A 20,931-nucleotide genomic window follows, 5' to 3' on the forward strand; every position below is an offset into this window, starting at 1 on the left:
ACCTGAGCACATTTAAGAAGCAAAGAAGGGCGCCTATTGGTTCAGTGGAGGGCTGACTCTTGATGAATTTCTTCACTTTCTTTGTGAACGATATTTACATATGATTTCCTATGGGTATTATTTTTATATGTGACAAATGAGAGCCGTTTAATTTAATTATATTTTTCCTCCACACAGTCTACATGGGATCAGACCCATTCTAGAGCTACTGCATTTTAAATTTCTCTCTTACAGCTGTGAGAAAGACCAAGGATAGTATGGAAATAATGCATCTGAAAACAGAGTGGTCCAGAGTTTTCTGTCAGTTTTATTTAGACCACTAAGCCAATTCTCTACTTAATTCGCACATCAAGAAAATAAAAACGGTGAATAAGGAACTTGGAATTACCCTTGATCATCATTCAAATGGTCCATGTTGGAGCCCTGCTGTATCACCAGGGCTGTATCACTACATGTGAATGTGATAACTGGATGCTTCACACCTGGGTTCAATGCTAAATGCATGACGCTGAGCAACTTACTTAACCTTGTTGAGCTTCAGTATTTTCATCTGTAAAACGGGGATAAGAAATATAATTCATAAAATTGTTGGGAGGACTAAATTAACACAGTCAGACCCTTGCACAGTAACTGGCACACAGTGATGTTTGCATATAGGTAGGAATATTTAAAATGCATTGATAACTTCTGGTTAGCGGGCAGTGAATACACACCCTCTCCTAAAATTCCAGTGAAAGGACTCTGTAACAGTCTGGAAAGCCAGGAAAGATGGCATTGCTAGACCAAAACCTTTGAGGAATTTCTGGAAGATGTTAAGGAGAAGGGATTGTACAGAGAACCTCTAGAGCTAGGGAGACAGCAGTCCAATATGGGTCTGGAGGAGGGCTATCAAACAGAGAGCCAAGGAAAACATCTACACTCAAGGTCAGCAAAGATGGAAATCCGGGACAACCTGGAGTAATTAAAGGACTGACGCTATGGGCCATTTGATTTCTCTGTCACAAGGAAGAATGAGAAACCGCAATTGCCCCGGGTCTAAAATCAGCAAGAACCCTTGTCTTATATAATATGGGAGAACTGTCTTACTGGTTCTTAAGGTGGGACTTGAGCCAAAAAAACCCCAAGTAGAGCAATTTGGGACTCAGAAAGTTTGGGACCTTGTAACAGATACGCAGATCCCAGTCCAATCGCCAACTCTCCATCCATCGTTCCATCCTTTCCTCCATCCATCCATCCATCCATGCATCCAAAGGGGGTGGGAGGAGAAACATCCACATTCAGTGAAAGGCACTAAGAACTCTCTAGGAGCTCCACCTCCAGCACAAGGCTTTGCTAGCCTCAGCAAACAACACTCAAGGAGAGCTGAAACGTACATGCCTGATTGTTAGCCAAACCAAACAGGAAAGCTGCCTGTCAATCCCCACTTCCATCTATAGAACCCTACAGTCAGCCTCCTAGTCAAGAAAGGGGCTTGTTGGGCTACAAGTAAATCATTCCACCTTCTTAGGTTATTCTAGCCCTTCAATTAAAATTATGAATCAACAACGAAGGCCCATGAAATATTTGAGGAAAATCACAAACATGGGAGCATCAAGACTAAAAACCAAAATACCGACCCCTGAGGAAAAAGAGTTGATGAAAGAAATAGAAGAGAGAATTTTTTAAAATTCCAATTGATGTCTTCAGAGAGATTTATGATGACACAGCAATAAGAATAATTGATATTTAAAAAGCAATCAGAGGACTTCCCTGGTGGTGCAGTGGTTAAGAATCCGCCTGCCAACGCAGGGGACATGGGTTCAATCCCTGGTCCGGGAAGATCCCATATGCCGCAGAGCAACTAAGCCTGTGTGCCACAACTACTGAGCCTGCGCTCTAGAGCCCATGAGCCACAACAACTGAAGCCCGCGTGCCACAACTACTGAAGCCCGTACACCTACAGCCCATGCTCCACAACAAGAGAAGCCACTGCAACAAGAGAAGCCACCACAACGAGAAGCCCACGCACCACAACAAAGAGTAGCCCCCACTCGCCGCAACTGGAGAAAGCCCGCACGCAGCAACAAAGACCCAATACAGCCAAAAATAAATAAATAAATTTATTTAAAAAAATAATAAGAAAACAACAAATCAATATTACTTACAAATATGGATACAAAAATTGCAAATAAAATTTTAGAAAATTGATTCCAGAAGTATATCAAAATATGTAATAACCAGGAATGCAAGAACAGCCCAACAATAGGAAATATATTAGAGTAATTCACTAAATTAAAATATTAAATGATAGGCCATATGATCATCTCAATGCATGGTGAAAAGACAGTTGGTAAAATTCAATACCCATTCCTGATAAAAACCTTTTAGTAAGGTTGAAATGGTCAGTGCTTTCCTTAACTCGATAAAGGGTATCTACCAGAAACCAATGGCAACCATTATTCTAATGGTAAAACATAGAAAGTCTTCTCATTAAAGTCAGACACAAGTCAAAGAGTCTCATCATTATTGCTACTATTTCAGTTTGTTCGGGTGATCTTAGACAATAAAAGTTCAGAAAAAATATCTCAAATGTATAGATACTCTGTGGTAGGATTCAGCAAACTTTTGTTATGAAGAGCCAGCTAGTAAATATTTTAGGTTTTGCAACTCATATGGCCTCTGTCACAACTACTCAAGTCTGCTGTTGTAGGGAAAAAGATGTTGTAGATGACAGTAAACAAGCAAGCATGACTAGTATCAATAAAACTTTATTTACAAAAGCACTGCAGGGGATATAGGACACAGGCAATAGGGAAAAGACAACATTAGCATAAGTAGGTGATATGATTGCTTACGTAGAAAATTCAAGAGAATTAGGTGCAAGCAGCCTTAATAAGATGGCTGATGCGAGGTAAATATATACAAAACAATACGATTTCTATATATCCAGCAATAAATATTAGAAAGTGATGTGGCAAAAGGATCAAATTTACAATAGCAACAAAAGCTATGAAAAATATAGAAATAAATAAAAGGAATTTGTCAATCCTATATAGAGAAAACCATACAGCATAAAAGAAGACGAACAAATGGAAAGAAATACCAGGTTACCAGAAGGGAACGTTCAATATGGTAAAGATGTCATTTCTTCCTAAAGAATACAAAATTTTTGGAATTCCAATTAAACCTCCAAATGGATTTAAAATCAAAACAAAATAAAAGCTGACAAGCTGATTCTAAACTTCATCTGAGAAAAAAAGGTTATTCTTAAATTGTAACAAAAAATGTATTTTAAAGAAAAAAATTCTTGGTACTTCAGGATTTACACAAATAAACCAGTGTAAAAGAACAAAGATTGCAGAATTCAAATTTAATATATGAAAAAGTCGGCAGTTAATAATCAGTAGAAAATAATATATTATTTAATAAACGGTATAGAAACAATTGGCTACCCATTTGCAAAAGATAAAGTCAGATCCCTACCCATCACCATAAACAAAATAAATTCAAGTTGGATTAAGAATCTAAGTGTAACAGTAAAACTATGAGTCATAGAAGAAAAAAGGTTTTTTTTCTTTCCTTCTTTCCTCCTTTCCTCGCTTCTTTATAATTTTGTGGCAGATAATACTGACTGGCCCTTTGAACATCCTCTCCAGGTGCCTTGCAGCATGTATTTCCATCATACTGAAGCTGGAAATCTGAAAATAACATTTCCATGCTCCCTTGCAGCTAGGGTTCTACCTATAATCCAGTCAAGCAGACACAGTGATGGGAGGCCTGCTAGATGGCACTGAGCAACATGAAGTCAAAGTGACAGATGGTGAAACAGAATCTCCTGGGGGTAGTTGTTCTGTCCCTTAGATGGAGCAGTGGGTCTTCGCTGCAGTGAGGTTTTGCCAGAACAGTCCTGAAGGTAGAGTTGGGCATTTCTCCTGGCTGTGTTATTCTTGACTGTTAACATCAAACTACCTTCCTGACCCTCCCAGTTTTGTATGCAGCCGTATACCTTGTAATAAACTCTCTTCTATCTAATCTAGAATGAATTCTATTTCCTGATCATTACAAGTAGTGAGGTATTCTCCAAGCATGACCTAAAGTCCAGGAGCTTTAAAGAAGCTCTTTCTTTATATTCATTCATTCATCAACAGATGTCTATTAAATATCTAGATATCATGGAAATGTTTGTTGTCTTTGGTTTGTTAATTCAACCTCTGGGAATTTAATTCAAGGAAATCTTATAAACTTTGAAAGAACTCTGTATGCCTGGCAATGAAATGGCAGCATTATTGGAAATTAAAAACAATCTAAATATCCGACAAATATGAGAAGAGTTAATTACTGTAATGCATTCAGTGGGTTTTTGTTGTTGTTACCATGAAAAATGGCTACGAAGACTATAACAACATATTTAAGTAAAATAAATAGGATACAAAATAATTTATATTCTAAAATTACAATAATGTAAGAAAACCAAGAACACAGGGGAAAAAATACTACAAGATAATAAATCAACATGTGAAAAAGCACTTGTATCAGGATGCTGGTCTATTTTTCTCTATTTTGCACGTTTTCTATAATGTTGTATTAATTTTATAACTTAAAATAGAGTTAAGAATCACAATTGGTTTTAAGTCCATAGAAGTGGACTTAAAGGGCATATTAGCAAAACCAGAGGTTAATATGTAATTTTTTAATTGATATATAATTGGCATATAACATTGTGTGAGTTTAAGGTGTACAATGTGTTGGTTTGATACACTTACATATTGCAAATGAGTTCCACTATAATATTAGATAATACTTCTATCATGTCATGTAATCATCATTTCCTTTTTGTAGTGAGAACAAATAAGATCTAGTCTGTTAGCAACTTTGAAGTTTATAATGCAGTACTGTTGACTATATCTCTATGCTATAATTAGATCTGCAGGACTTATTTATCTATGAGTTGCAGTTTGTACCCTTAAACAACATCCCCCACCCCCAGGTAACGACCATTCTACACTGTTTTTTATGAGTTTGGCTTTTTTAGATTCCACGTATGAGTGAGACCATACAGCATTTGTCTTTAGCTGTCTGACTTACCTCACTTAGCATAATGCTCTTAAAGTTTATCCATGCTGTCACATATGGCAGAATTTCCTTCTTTCTCATGGCTGAATAATATTCCATTCTCTCTCTCCCCTCTCTCTTTCTCTCTCTGTCTCTCTATAAATATATATATAATTATACACATAATATATATATTATATAAAAATTAATAATATATTATATAAATTATGTAAATAATTATATATATATCCGTCATATTTATCCATTCATCCATTGATGGGCACTTAGGTTATTTCCATATCTTGACTATTGTTAATACTGCTGCAATGAACATGGGAGTGCAGATAACTTTGATATCCTATTTCCATTTCCTTTGGATATAGACCCAGAAGTAGAATTCCTGGGTTATATGGTAGTTCTACCTTTAATTTTTTTTTTTTTTTTTTTGCTGTACAGGGGCCTCTCACCGTTGTGGCCTCTCCTGCTGCTGAGCACAGGCTCCGGACGTGCAGGCTCAGTGGCCACGGCTCGCGGGCCTAGCCGCTCCGCGGCATGTGGGATCTTCCCAGACTGGGGCACGAACCCGTGTCCCCTGTATTGGCAGGTGGACTCTCAACCACTGCGCCACCAGGGAAGCCCTCTACCTTTAACTTTTTGAGGAACTTCCAAACCGTTTTCCACAGTGGCTGCATCAATTTACATTCCCGCCAACAGTGAACTAGGGTTCCCTTTTCTCCACATCTTTGCCAAGATTTTTTAATCTCTTGTCTTCTTGATAGCTGTTCCAATAGGTGTGAGGTGATATCTCACTGTGGTTTTGATTTGTATTTTCCTGATGATTAGTGATGTTGAGCATCTTTTCATGTATCAGATAGCCTTCAGTATGTCTTCTGTGGAAAAATGCCTGTTCAGATCCTCTGCCCATTTTTTTAACAGGATTGCTGGTTTTTTGTTATTGAATTGCATGGGTTCTTCATATATTTTGGATATTAACCCCTTATCCAATATATGGCTTGCAAATATTTTCTCCCATTCCATAGGCTGCCTTTTTATTAAATTCCATTTTGAAGGTTGCTCACAAAAAGGAGAAAAGGGACTCTTCTCCACCCCACCCAATTGTGACTTTTTTCTCCTAAACATTGCTGGGATTAATTCAAGGAGGCTGATTTCATGTGGAAAGCGCACTGCAACAGTTCCTTGTCCTTCTTGCCTAGATTCTAAAAATTCTTAGTGAAAAGAATTTAAACTAAGTGAAAAGAACTTAGTTTAAATTCTTTAATTTAGCTTAAATTAAAACTAAAATGTATCCTTCATGTATTGTTTCTGATAGACAAATTTTATGATGACTTTTTTAAAAGGGTATTTTATTTGTTTATTTTTTGTAAACAAAGCTTAGTAACTTTCCAGGGAGTGTTTTTCTTGTCATTAATTAATTATTTTCTTTATTTCTCTGAAGGCAACAACTAGAACTAAGAATTTAGTATTTGTTTTGATTCAGAACTGAGTCATCCTTAAACTCTCCAGCCAAGAATATATTCTTTTATTTATACAAATTATTTCAAGGACTAAATCAACGTTTCACAGAAAATAATACTCAAGGGTTGACTTACAAAATTATGACCTTAGAAACTGTAACAAATTTCCTCTCCATATTTGATTGATTAATGGGAAAAAAAGATACAGAGGCTTTGAGTAAAAAGTAAGGTTAGCTTATAAGACATTTACTGAAAACTAGTCATATGCCAGAAAATCTAATTTCCCCAAAGGAGAAATTGTACAGGCTATATTTTCTGACCAAAATGTAATAAAAATAGAAGTTAATAACACAAGGTTTAAATACACTTAAAAACCCTGAAGAAAAAAGTATTTTCCTAACAACTTAGGGATCAGAGAAGAAAAACTGAAAAGGACAATCTCAAACTATCTAGAAAACAACCATAGTAAAATCTACACACACATACACAATTTAACCAGAGTCAAATTCAAAGGAAATTTTGGAGGAAAAAAAATAATGAAAGACTTCCACAATGACAATAATTAAAGCAGAACAGTAATGGTGTAGGAATAAAATAGATAATACTGTCACATAACAACACAGAAATATATTTAAGAACATCAGAGAATTTGCTATAAAATGAAATATATATGAATAAATTTTTGGCGGGCATATTATAGAGTCTTTGTTTTGTACCTACTTCACCCCTAATAACTTATTTCAGATCAATGCAACTGCCTGATGATGCCCTGGTATAAAAGACAGATGATAAATTAAGATACAACTTAGGTTCGTTTTGATATGGACACAGAGAAAATGGGATACCGTGCTTGGTTAACTTCTTTGGTAGGTGTTTGTGGACCTTTCCAGGTAAGGTCTCAGTAAAACTTCCAAGAATCCATCCATTAGGTTCCTGCACTTTCTACCCCATTCACTTTCCTATTGTCCAAGAGGGCTACCTTGACAAAGGTATTAGACAGTCAAAATATCCAGATTTCATAAATCTGAATAAAGATGCATCTTTATTTTCTGAAGCAAAGGTGGCAACAAATTTGCCCTTATATTTTCTTATATGGAATTTTATAATTTTAGCTCTAACATTTAGCTTTGTGATCCATTTTGAGTTAGTTTTTGTGTATAGCGTGTGAGTCTTTATTTTTTTTTTATTATTATTATTTTTTTTTTTGTGGTACGCGGGCCTCTCGCTGTTGTGGCCTCTCCCGTTGCGGAGCACAGGCTCCGGACGCACAGGCTCAGCGGCCATGGCTCACGGGCCCAGCCGCTCCGCGGCATGTGGGATCTTCGCGGACCGGGGCACGAACCCGTGTCCCCTGCATCGGCAGGCGGATTCTCAACCACTGCGCCACCAGGGAAGCCCTGAGTCTTTATTTTTTAATAGATGTTATTGAGAGCAGAGGGTTTTTTAATACCTTAAAGGACCAAACAAATAAACAAACAAAAAAGCTCTTTCTCTTTCTGTGATGTGATAACTTTAACAATTCTCTGCACATTCAATCAAAACATGCTCATGGGGTCATTTGTGCAAATGTATGTAGCAATGAACCAAACACTATATGCTAAAAGAATAAAAAGAAAAAAACAGCAGCAGTAAATACTATACTACTATAATCCAGGACCAACCCAAATGCGTTTAGGGTAAATTTATGATTGCTCCTGCAAAGAACTGGATTCCAGCAAAACTAATTTAAATCAAGTCCATCCATAGAAAGATCATTGATTAACCAGGCATGAAAATTAATTCTTGACTTAAAACACACAGACACCAACAAAACAAACAACGCCCCCCCCAATCTCAAGAACCCCAAACAGCTGAATCGGCAGACATAGAGGGAATTCAACTTCTAGACCTGCACGTATTTTACATGTATTTCACATAACAGTTTCCATGTGACTTGACAAAGTTAAGCTGAAAATCCCCAAACACTTTTTTAAAATGAGGACATATTCACAATACTTAATTCATGGCTTGCATTTATATTCCAATCAGCTAAGCAATATATTGTTTTTCTCAGCATCTTTCATTTATTTGACTCTTGGTGAAGAATCTGAACCCCTCCACCATTTGCCTTAACCTCTCAGCAGTTCTACAGCAGAGACAACCAGTCAAAAATGCAATTATTGGGCTTCCCTTGTGGCGCAGTGGTTTAGAATCTGCCTGCCAATGCAGGGGACACGGGTTCAAGCCCCGGTCCGGGAAGATCCCACATGCCGCGGAGCAACTAAGCCCGTGCGCCACAACTACTGAGCCTGCGCACTTAGAGCTTGTGCTCTGCAACAAGAGAAGCCGCCGCAATGAGAAGCCCGTGCACCGCAACGAAAAGCGGCCCCCGCTCACCGCAACTAGAGAAAGCCCGAGCGCAGCAACGGAGACCCAACGCAGCCAAAAATAAATAAATAAAATTTTTTTAAAAAATGCAATTATTCTCTCATTGCTTCATAATGTAGTGTCAAATTGTGTATGGGGTGTCTATCAAGGTCCCTCTCTGTCAATATTCACCAGGGGCAACAGCCCCCTAAGGCCTTTTTCAGGAGTGATCAGGGTCTGTCCTGCAGCCCAGAGGAAGGTTAGCAGGCTTTCCAAAGGGTACAAACACCAAATGTGGAAAGTCCATGTCAATCAAAGGCAGGCAGAAGGTGAAGGAGTGGGTGGCAGGGAGGCCAGTGCTTCTAGTCAAGGAGCAGAGGCTTGATGACCAAACCAGGGCCCTCACTGTCCCGGTGGGCACAGGTCATCCTGCCATCTCCCCAGCTTGCTGGAAGAGTTTTTCAGGGTAAGCATCTCCTGGGATGAGTTTATCCATGATCCACACCACATACCTCTCCAAATCCATCAGCATCTTTCTCTCACTAAACCTTTGCTTACAGTGAAAGTAGGTGATTTCTCTTCCCCTGTGCACACCGTCTGTAATACCTCTGCACCCCATTTTCTCCACTCACATTAGGCCTACCCACCACCCAAGGCCAGCTCAAGGCTCCCTCCTGCATCCTGGCGATCTCCCCTCCTCTAAATCCTGTGGCAGCAGAGTTAGAATCACTAATTTGACAGTTCACAAGGTGCCTTATGGCTTACCTGTCTCTTTATGTGCGTTTTGAAAATCTTCTCAACTATGCTGAAGGGGCAAAATTTACACCTCAACTCTCCTAGTAGCCGGCACAGCGCCATGGTTGGCACTGGGTTGGCCAAAAACGTCTTACGGAAAAACCCAAACGAACTTTTTGGCCAACGCGATACTCAGAACTCAATGTAGGCTCATATTAATATGTATTAGTGCCTACTTTAAAATAAGAATAGTAGGAATTATAAACATGGAAAAATTACTACAGATCAGGCACCTATAGTGCCTGATTTAATTCTCAAAGCAATCTTATGAGGTAGTGACACTATTCTAATTTTATAGATTATAAAACTCAGAGAAATAATAATTTCCTGCCTGGAGAAATAATAATTTGTTCAAGCTCATATGAGCGGAGGACTGGACCGTGCCTAGGTCTAACTCAAAACTCATGTTCACAGTCAAGCCATGTGGCCTTCTGAAGACACAGGCTGATTAAGAGGTAGAATTTGGCTAATGCTGCTGTTACAATATCTAAATGCCCAGTTCGAATACAACTGATTTCGTGTCTGTGTTTCATACCACACTGAGGTTAGGCAGGGAATCGTGTATTTTCATCCAAGCATGTGACACACACCACTCACTAAATACACTCAGCTGCTGGGTGATCTTGAGCAAGCCATTTAACCTCTCTGTTGGTTTAGTTTCCTTATTTGTAAAGTAGCAATGAAAACAGTCCCTACGCCATAGGGATGAGATGACGCCTATAAAGGGCATAGCATAGTATCTGATGCATATGAAGTGATATTAGTGATACTAATATAGCTATTATTATTATCACCATTATCATAATCATTTTTGTTACTATTATCTCCCTCTAAAACCACCAGTGGAAATTACTCACACACCACATACATGTTCCCAAGTCCCAAGTACTAACTGATGGTTACTTCTGCCTGTTGCATTTCAGTGTACCTGGACTTCCATTTTTCCATAAGCCAGGGACATTTTAAAAAGACTAAGCTACTGGGAAGGACCTCTGTAAGTAGTGTTTCTAGGACAGAGGTGGTTTTTTGGGGGGGCCATGTCATGTGACATTTGGGATCTTAGTTCCCCAACCAGGGATCGAACCTGTGCCCCCTGCAGTGGAAGCACAGAGTCTTAACCACAGGACCGCCAGGGAAGTCCCTAGGACAGAGCTTCTTAACCATTCTGAACAAGACAGGAACTGTATCAGAATCTCCCTGAGACTTTTTCAAACTGTACCCGTGACACCTCCAACTCCACAATCCAAATCTTATCATTACCTCCTGTTGTGAAAGGGAGGTGTACTTCGGGAGTTGAGGACCACCACAAAGAGAGCTGCTGTCGATGAGGGTATGTTAGGCCCGTGAGCTAGCAGGTGGAAGCTAAAGAGAAAGAAAAAAGGGTCGACAACCACGGTTGCCTAGGGCAACCGATCACATTTTGCCGGATGTGGGTTTAGGGCATCCGGCTCCACCTTTTACTTCCACTCTTTTTCAGCCCCTGTTACTTTTAGGAAGAATCCAACAAATAAGGGCGGTGGGGGGGGGGGGACGGCAGAGGGGAAGAGAAAGAATAAAAAGTAAAGTAAACAATGGCAATTTGATGCTGTTTGTTTTTGTTGCTAGAGGGTTCATAAAGCATTCTGGGTGTAGGTTTAATTATGCATTAGAATCTGGTTCCAGGGACAGACCCCACAGTAACAGAACATGCTTTTCCTGTCTTTTTTCCTTTAGCTTACTTCATAATGCATCTAATATCCTCCATGCAGCTGAAGGGTTAACACAGAGTTAGGATACAGTGTTTATGCAATTACCTAGAGCTGCACTGTCCAATTCAGTAGCCACTAGCCACAGGTGGCCATTGAGCCCTTGAATTGTGGCTAGTCCGAAATGAGATGTACCGTAAGTGTAAAATAGGCTAGACTTGGAAAACTTAGTACGAAAAAAGAAAGAGTAAAAAGAGTTCATCCACCATTTTAATATGACTTTAATGCAATTTAGTATAATTAATTTAATTCATTAAATAGTCATTTTGGATAAATATATTAAATAAAATAGATTACTAAAATTAACATCCCTTGTTTCTCTTTTACTGTTTCTAAGTGTGGTTTCTTGAAAAATGTAAAGTTATCTATGTGGGGACTTCCCTGGTGGTCCAATGGTTAAGACTCCATGCTTCCACTGCAGGGGGCGTGGATTTGATCCCTGGTTGGGGAACTAAGATTCTGCGTGCCATGCAGCACGGCCAAAAAAATAAATAAAATAAAATAAAAATAAAGTTATCAACGTGGCTTGCATTATGTTTGCACTGGACAGGGTAGGTCTAGAGTAGGACAGTTCAGTTATTACAAGTGCCTAAACGTTTGACTCAAAGATGGTAGATTGTGGTGACTGTACCATATGAATGTAATCTGAATATTACTCAGTAAGAGTTAAATCAGAATCTCCCCATTTCCTTTCCCACTGTACTGTATGCTCCAGCCCTGTTGAACAATTCCATACATGTGGTGCCTGGAAGAAACTCCACAGGGCCTCCTGGAAATAACTTTAGCCTTGAAAGTGCCTCTCGGTCACCCCCCTACAAAGTCTTCTCTAGAATCACTCCCGTCACCATCTCATGCACATCACACCCTGGAATGTGTTTATTTGCAGGCCTGTGTCTCCCACTGGACCAGAAGCTTCTTGAGGTTCAGCACCATATCTTATTCTGTTTTACACCTTCTATTCTGGCACGTGGTTGGCCCTCAACAGGTATGTGGTAAAACTGAAAAAAAGTCCCAACGATAGCACATTGAGCAGAGTTTCATTCAACTCGAGTGTCTGTGTAAGCACAGAAGTCCCTTCTGTGAGTCTCAAGGATGCTCCTCTGCTCTGAGGGTCATTGCAGTGAGCTCCCTGGGCGTTTCAGCTTTTCTATTCTACACTGGTCTTAAGAGATCTGCTCACACCATCATGCTGCATTTACCTACGTTCCTGGCCCAAGCCACTTCATCTCTGTTGGCCGCGTACAATGGGGGAAATTTAATGCACTGTGTCAGTCAACAGTCTTGAATTGCTAAGTTATATCATTTACGGAATTTAACTAGAAGGAAGTCATTCTCCTAAAAAAACAAAACAAATAAACAAATGCTACATCCCAAACCTCATCAGTTCACTGACCCACCTGTGAGCTTTATGTTAGCAGCAGAGATGAAAAAGTTCATTAATACTATAAATACAGCAGCCTTAGACAAATTCATTTAATCAGTCACTGAACTGAGATCATTCTGTAAATCACCTGAAAAAGACTTTGTGGTATTTTTCTGCCACATAACTTATTTGTTCATTCTTTTCTTTTTGACATGAAATCCTAATAATGCACTTAATTGAAAACTGGACTTTTGCCTATGGGAAAAAAAGTCTATTTCATGGACTATGATGTAGACAAGGATATAAGTGGCATTCTACTAAGGACTACTATTTCTTAATGACACTGCCCTTACACCTATTATAACCAAAACAAATAAAATGTCAGTTACCTCCATCTCAGTAGCTACTTCCTAAAATTCACTTTCAGCTTTCCGAATGTCATAACAGCATCATCTACCATTCTTCAAGAGCTACAAGTGAACCTTCAGACCTGCTCTAACACTCGCATCCATTTGAATCCAGCTATGCAACAAGGAAGCTTCCTTCTCTTCCGAGTCTGGTCTTAGATTTTGAAAAGATAAATATCTTAGCCTCAGGGCATGAAAAGCTCCTTTGTCGAAACGGCCATTGTCTTCCCTCCCTCAGAATCCTGCTGTTAAACTCACAATCATAGAAACCTTGTATTGCATAAGGCCCATGTAACTGGTTATGAATTTATGTATTCATTTCTCCCTCTCCCATTTATTAGAGAGAATTTTCACTGTCTTGAGTCTCATGGGCATGAAATATTACTGATTAGCTGACTATACTCTTATTTTATTTATTTGATAAAGATTGCTGCTCAGGGTTTCCCTGGTGGCACAGTGGTTAAGAATCCGCCTGCCAATGCAGGGGACATGGGTTCAAGCCCTGGTCCGGGAAGATCCCACATGCTGCGGAGCAACTAAGCCCGTGCACCACAACTACTGAGCCTGTGCTCTAGAGCCCGCGAGCCACAACTACTGAGCCCATGCGCCACAACTACTAAAGCCTGTGAGTCTAGAGCCCATGCTCCGAAACAAGAGAAGCCACTGCAATGAGAAGTCCACGCACCGCAACGAAGAGTAGCCCCTGCTCGCCACAACTAGAGAAAGCCCGTGCGCAGCAACGAAGACCCAACACAGCCAAGAATAAAATAAATAATTTTTTTTAAAAAAGACTGCTGGTCAATTCTTTCAGCAAGTTTGTTTGTTTTAGCTTTTGGCCACACCCCACGGCATGTGGGATCTTAGTTCCCGACCAGGTATCCCACCCGCACCCCCTGCACTGGAAGGCAGAGTCTTAACCACTGGACTGCCGGGGAAGTCCCACTTTCAGCAAGTTTTGAAAGAAGAGTTAAAGCCTTGGGATCCCAAAGATCTGATTTTATGTCCCATTTCTTAAACTGTAATCTCAGGTAAAATTCTTAAAACTCTCTAAATTGTCATTCCTAATTTGTACAATGAGAATTAATAACTGTATCTTCCCAAGTAGTTACTTAGGCTGAATGACTGTAGTCTTTTTTAAAAAATTTATTTGTTTATTTATTTTTTTGGCTGTGTTGCGTCTTCGTTGCTGTGCACGGGCTTTCTCTAGTTGTGGCGAGTGGGGGCTACTCTTTGTTGCGGCGCGTGGGCCTCTCATTGCAGTGGCTTCTCTTGTAGAGCATGAGCTCTAGGTGTGTGGGCTTCAGTAGTTGTGGCTCGTGGGTTCAGTAGTTGTGGCTCACGGGCTCTAGAGTGCAGGCTCAGTGGTTGTGGCGCATGGACTTAGTTGCTCCGCGGCATGTGGGATATTCCCGAGCCAGGGCTTGAACCCATGTCCCCTGCATTGGCAGGCGGATTCTTAACCACTGCGCCATCAGGGAAGCCCTGTAGTCTTTTACATAATAAGCACATAGTTATTACCAGTTGACACTTCATATCCACGTCCAAAACTCAACTTCTGATGGTCTCCCCTCTAACCTCTCCATATTGGTTGATGATAATTCCATCCTTCCTGTTGTTTGGGTCAAAAACATTGGAGTCATCTTTGGTTTCTCTTTCTCTCACACCCCATATCCACTTTGCCAGGAAACCCTATTGGCTCTACCTTTAAAATATACGCCGATTCCCAAAGCTTCCTAATAGGCTCCTTACTCTGTCTAGCTTTTTCTCAAGCAATCAGAGTGAGCCTTTCCCATGTAAGTCAGATCATATTACTCCTCTTCTCAGGATTCTGTAATGGCCCCTCAATTTAACTCAGTGTAAAAGCCAACATTTTCACAATGGCTTACAAGACCCTACATGATCTGCCACCTCTTCACCCCCACTCTTACCTCTCCAACTACATCTCCTATTACTCTCTCCCTGCTCACTTACCTCTAGGCCACATGGGCGTCTTGTTCCTCAAACACACCAGGCTTACCCCTGTCTTACAGCCTTGGCACTGGCACTTCCCTCCGCCTGGAACACTGTTCCCTCAGAGAGTTAACTCCTTCAAACCTTTGCTCAGATCTTAACCTTCTCAATGAGGCCAAGCCTGACCACCTTATTTAATACTGCAATTTTACTTCGTTCAACTTTGCCCTTTTTTTAAATTATTATTTTTATTTTTTGCGGTACACGGGCCTCTCACTGTTGTGGCCTCTCCCATTGCAGAGCACAGGCTCCGGACGCGCAGGCTCAGCGGCCATGGCTCACGGGCCCAGCCGCTACGCGGCATGTGGGATCCTCCCGGACCCGGGCACAAACCCATGTCCCCTGCATCGGCAGGCAGACTCTCAACCACTGCGCCACCAGGGAAGCCCCAACTTTACCCTTTTTAATAGTACTTTTCATTCACTAATACCTATATGATTTACTTATTTATTATGCTTACTGATGATTGTCTATATCTCCCCATTGGAATATAAACTCCACAAATGCAGAGACCTTTGCCTCTTCTGTTCACCTAGAATAGTGCTTGGTAAATATTTTTTTGAATGACTGAATTGTATTTAAAGCAGAAATCTAAGTAATATGGAAATTAGCAGTTCCTACGTTACATATGCTTTAATACACTTAAAAGTTATAGTTATGCCCTGATGAATCTTGGTCACTTCATTAATGACTAAGATACCACTACTTCCACGGTACTTACTCTTAACCATTTGTAATCCACTATGTTTTAATGCTATTTAAATTAAGTTGTCTTTACTTAATAGGACACTCTATTTATGACCATGCTTCAAGTCAGTGGAGATTCTAATTTGTTTCCCAAGTGCCGATATACTCTAATTCCCAGTTTGACATTTCTGCAAATGCATGTATGTGCTTTCTAAACGCTTTTTAAAAAATCAGGACATTCAGAATAATGATTACCTCTATCAAGAAAAGAGGGTAATTCTATTGCGAGGAAGTCAGAAGACGTATTGATAATATCTTACTTCTTAAACTGGGTGATAGGATACCTATCCAGATGTTGGCTTTATTATTATTTGCTGTAATTTACGCATATATCTTACACCTTCTCTTGTATGTATGACATAATTCATAGTGAAAAAGGAAGGAAAAAAATAAATCTAGTGTTTGCTTGTTCTACTACCACTCTTTATTTTCCCTCCAGTTTCATATGATAGTTGTCTATGGACGTAAATCTTCCAGCCAGTTTGTGACAGAAATCACAACTGCTGTGTGATTTAGCATTTATCCCCTCTCCCAGTCCACAGTCCTCTCACTGATGAGTCTGTGATATGAGATCAAAACAGAAGGATCCCCAGCAAAAATAGAAAAAAAGCTACTCACTACTTCATTGATTTAATCAATGTAGCCAGCTATCAAGAGGGACTGGAATATAATAAAGCTAAAAATGAGGGCTTCCCTGGTGGCGCAGTGGTTCAGAGTCTGCCTGCCGATGCAGGGGACACGGGTTCGTGCCCCGGTCCGGGAAGATCCCACATGCCGCGGAGCGGCTGGGCCCGTGAGCCATGGCTGCTGAGCCTGAGCGTCTGGAGCCTGTGCTCCGCAGCGGGAGAGGCCACAACGGTGAGAGGGCCCCCTACCGCAAAAAAAAAAAAAAAAAAAAAAAAGAAATCACACGATTGCTGCTAAAGCAGATTATTTTTTTCAAAAGACATATATAGAGATAATAACTTCACAAGTGATTATAGCTCGTCTTCCCACTATTAACAAGCCACGTTCTTTGCTTTGCCTACCTTCATTTCACCTTCCCTGACCCCAGGGTGGTGTAGGAATCCGATGGGTGCTCCCACAGCACATGACCTTGGTCATGTGGGCACTGTAACTGCCCATTTATATCTCCTCTATTACACCAGAACTTCACTGAGAAAAGGCCTCATTGTTTTTTCACCATTTAAGCCCTTGTCCTTGGTACAGCACTTCAAGTGCTGGTGTCATACTGGCTCAGTTCAAAAGTCAGCTCTGCTTCTCACTCCCTAGGTAAGCTTCTTAACCTCTCTGTGCTATCATTTCCTCAACCAGTAAAAGCTGATAATAACAGTATAAGCCCAGGATGTGAGGCTTAATGAAACAACACGTCTAAATTAGTTACACAGAGTCTGGTACAAAATATAAGCTGAATAAATATAATTATTATTTACTATTACCATTTGGTGATAAAGAGGAAACTGAATTGACAGAGAAGAAAGACAATAGCTCTTATAATATGATTCTTAGTGATTCAAGTGCATAGATGATGTTCAGGAAATGTCTGGAAATGCAGTCATGAATTCAGGCTCTAGAGTATGTGCTGAGAAGGTGTGGTGCCTTGGAGTGGTGCTACATTTCTGCCTAAGGGTTGGTAGCCTAAGGGTGTGGCCCGTAGCCTAAGGGTTGGGCCAGCTGGGTCTCAGGGCCTTATGACATATTGATGGTACAACCCAGAAGTGGAACTCTTATATCTGCACGTTTAGTAAATGTTATTTGAGTCCCAACTATGTTGCCAGGAATTTGGCTAGGTGATGGCGATGCAGTGAAATTGTAAATATCTTGGTGTGATAGACTATGAAACACAAACTTAATTTATTGTAAGATTCTGCACTCACGAAAAGGTATCGGGTATAAAAATAACTAAAATAAAATTGAAGAGGATTCAAAGTAAGTGAAAATAGTCATGCTTTTTGAAAGTGGGATGGTTTGAAGAAATTCAAAGTGGCATATCAAATGCAGACACTTATGGTAATGCATTCTATAAGTAGTTCATTCTAACAGTAATATGAAAATATCTAGAACTTTTGTTATTGAAAAAAGGCAAAAAATAGTGGGTGATTGGTATACATTCTCAGGACATGAAAATACAAAAGATTTAATGGACACTACACAACCCAGTAAGTATTGCGTTTAAGATTTAAAGTAACTAAGTCATAAAGTAATCCATATTACAAAGTTATATTTCTTGAGAAGTAACACATGAAGAATTCTGAAATCTAATATGGACCTGCCCAAGCCTGGGCATATCAACTCCCTACTGAAGTTTCTCAAAAGAATGGAAATTTGCCATCTTACATATAGACCCAAAATTGACTGTTTTTAGAGGAACTTTTAAAAAACAAAGGCCTCGAAATATTTCAGAATCTAACAACGTCTGTTATCATTATTTTCTCCATTCTTTCTTGTTAGTGATCAGCAATCTAACTTTGTCAGCATTCCAGATAGGACAAATTCAAAGAATTAGGGCAATTCCTCAATTGTTATTTTAATGACAGACATCTGGTAGGCCAATAATCTTTATGGATAAGTTATCTCAGGTTCAGAGAGATCAAAGCAACTTAATCAACGTCACTCTTTTCTACTTAAAGGCAGATATGGAACAGAACCCAAGTCTTCCAAATACCCAGAAAAGACACAGATATTAGTAATAATGTGAAAATTACTAAGTACTAATAGTCTGAAGATTATATTAAATTTCTTAGACCTTTCACAACACGTTGAGCAGACAGGAAATACCACCCGGAAGACATTACAGAAGTTTCGTAGTAGATCTTCTGTTAATTTTGCTAGCCAGCGTTACTGTAAGACTGCCCATGTGCCGTCCCAGTATTTCAGTGAGGCCAGAGGGAAAATTGCCGCTGGAGGTTTATTCAAAGGGACAAAGGCTCCCAAACAACCATTCAGAGGCCCTAGACTTTAAAATTAGTAGTAGCTAGCACCCTGGCCTTTATTTAAATCACATTATACCTGAGGAGTCATAAACTCATGAGTTTTTTATGTTACTTCCTCCGATACTCCATTTCTTTCTATAATGATCACATAAAAAGTTATTTTTGAACCGCTTTGCCATGAGTGGCACTAGAAAAAAACACGTTTAGCGTTCCACAATGCTCTGAACGATAAGAAATACCTTCCCAGAAGGAAAATAAGAGGTGCACTGGGCAAGGTCTTCAGGGGGACCCCTGCCCCGAGGTCCTCCTGGATATAATGATCTCCTGGTTCATTTGCTTCGTGCTCTAAAAGGATGCTCTGGATACTCATTCCAAGCCAAATTACAAAACTTGTGCCTGGTGTCCACATCTTTTCTCTATCTTATTTTAAAACGAAAAGGACAACAATTCGGAGGAAAAGTTACTTTTAAAAAAGAAGAAACAGCCGTCTTAAAGTTTTCAAAGAGGAAACACTCTAAGATGCGTCAGACTGCGATCGTCAAATTCTCACACGACTTGCCCTCAATGCACAGCGCCCTGAAATGCCGCCCCTGAAATACCCCCCTGAAATGCCCCCCGTGAAATACCCCCCGGGATTCTTTCAGCGTCGGTCAGCCCGGGACTCCCGGGCCCGCTGGACAGGCGAGGGTGTACCAGTTCCCCGTCTAACCTTGGAGCAATTTTCTGGGCAGGAAATCAGTCAAATCTGACAAATCCGAACGCGGGGAAGACAAGCCCCAGCCCCAACCCCCCGCGGAGCTGGGTCAAGTGCAGGGGTCGACGGAGGGGACTCCGGGGACCCGCTGCCCTGGAGGGCCCAGCGAGGGCCGCGCGTTCACCCGGCCGGCGCCGCGAGCTGGGTCGAAGCTCGGACCCGACAGGCCAGACGCCTGGTCGGGTGACCGCCCGGCGGGTCCCGGCGCAGCTCCGAGGGCCCCTGGGCGGACCGGCGGGCGCCGCTTACCTCGACGGCTGCGCGGGTCCTGGCGCGCGCGGGGCTTGGCCGGGAGGGCGACGCGGCGCGCTGGGCTGCGCTCCGGCTCAGGTCGGCAGCCTCGGGAGGAAGTGGTGTCAGCCCGGCCCTGCCCACGCAGCGCGCAGACGTGGAGCGCTCGGCGCGCGGCTCCGCATCGAGGTGCGAGGAGGGCGCCTGGCTGGAGACACACCCACGGATGTGGATAAAGACGCCTGAAGTTCGGGGGCTGCTTTTTTCGACTCTACGGGTTTGTGCCTCCTTTCGTCTTACCCCTCCCCCCTGCCCGCCCCCCCCCCCCCCCCCGCCGAAGAAAACAACTTGGTTTTAATTCTGGGGCAAGTTGCGCCTTCCTCTCAGCCCTCCCCTACCTGCGCCGCGGGCCCTCCTGTCTCGGGAGCGACCCCCTTGGTTGTCGCCTCTATATATCAGTGGCTAAGGGACTGGGGGCCGGATGGCGGTTCCACAAAAGCCCGAGAAGCCTATTTCTTTTGCAACGGTCTTCCGAAGTGTTGACTTCAGCCCTTTCTGGGCTTCCTCTTTCTGGCCAGTTGTGCAAGGCCCGGCTTCCCGGCCGCGCGCAGCCCGCCCGCAGCGCACGCGGGAGCCGGAGAGGAGCGGTCGCCGCCCGCCTGGCCGCAGGGGAGGCGCGGGACCGGGGTTAGGCGGCCTCCGCTGGAGCCGGGGCGGGGAAGGGCGCGCTTCGCAGCGGCGGTTTCTCAGCTCTCCGGTTGGCAGCCGCCCCCCAGAGCTTAGCGGCACTCAGTTGGCCGGCGAGGCTGTGGCTTCTCCCATAACGCTGGTGGAAATCCAAAATGGTCAGAAGTCTGTAGACAGGGATTGGGCAACAGCGACTTAATCTATATCTGCAGTGACCATTTGACCCAGTGATCCCACTTCTAAGAATGTATTACAGAGATACAGTGATGCAAATGAAGTAATGTGTAAGAACCAGGCCACTCTTAGCCACACAGTTTGTCATCGCAAAGGACTAAGTGGAAATAACGCCGTGACTTTTGGAAGTGGCGTGTCCAGAGAGAAAGTGGGTGAGATCTGAAAACATAGCA

The 20,931-nt window shown here is 41.6% G+C and overlaps 1 protein-coding gene across 5 annotated transcripts in view; it reads right to left on the reverse strand.

The window, feature by feature from the left end:
* APBB1IP (amyloid beta precursor protein binding family B member 1 interacting protein) overlaps positions 1-20,330 on the reverse strand; it is a 98,747-nt gene extending 78,417 nt beyond the window's left edge. For 2 of the 5 annotated variants that reach the window (XM_067030305.1, XM_067030307.1), the window contains exons 1-2: positions 20,236-20,330; positions 19,856-20,045 (exon numbers count right to left, since the gene is read on the reverse strand). The gene's annotated coding sequence lies outside the window, so the exon portion shown is untranslated. Of the gene's footprint in view, positions 1-388; positions 551-19,855; positions 20,055-20,235 lie in introns of those variants that run through there. The other 3 variants (XM_067030306.1, XM_059056684.2, XM_067030308.1) reach the window with 2 other exon arrangements.
* Positions 20,331-20,931: the final 601 nt, after the last annotated feature.

The sequence above is a fragment of the Kogia breviceps genome, chromosome 3, assembly GCF_026419965.1.
Source record: "Kogia breviceps isolate mKogBre1 chromosome 3, mKogBre1 haplotype 1, whole genome shotgun sequence".
Lineage (NCBI taxonomy): Eukaryota > Metazoa > Chordata > Mammalia > Artiodactyla > Physeteridae > Kogia > Kogia breviceps.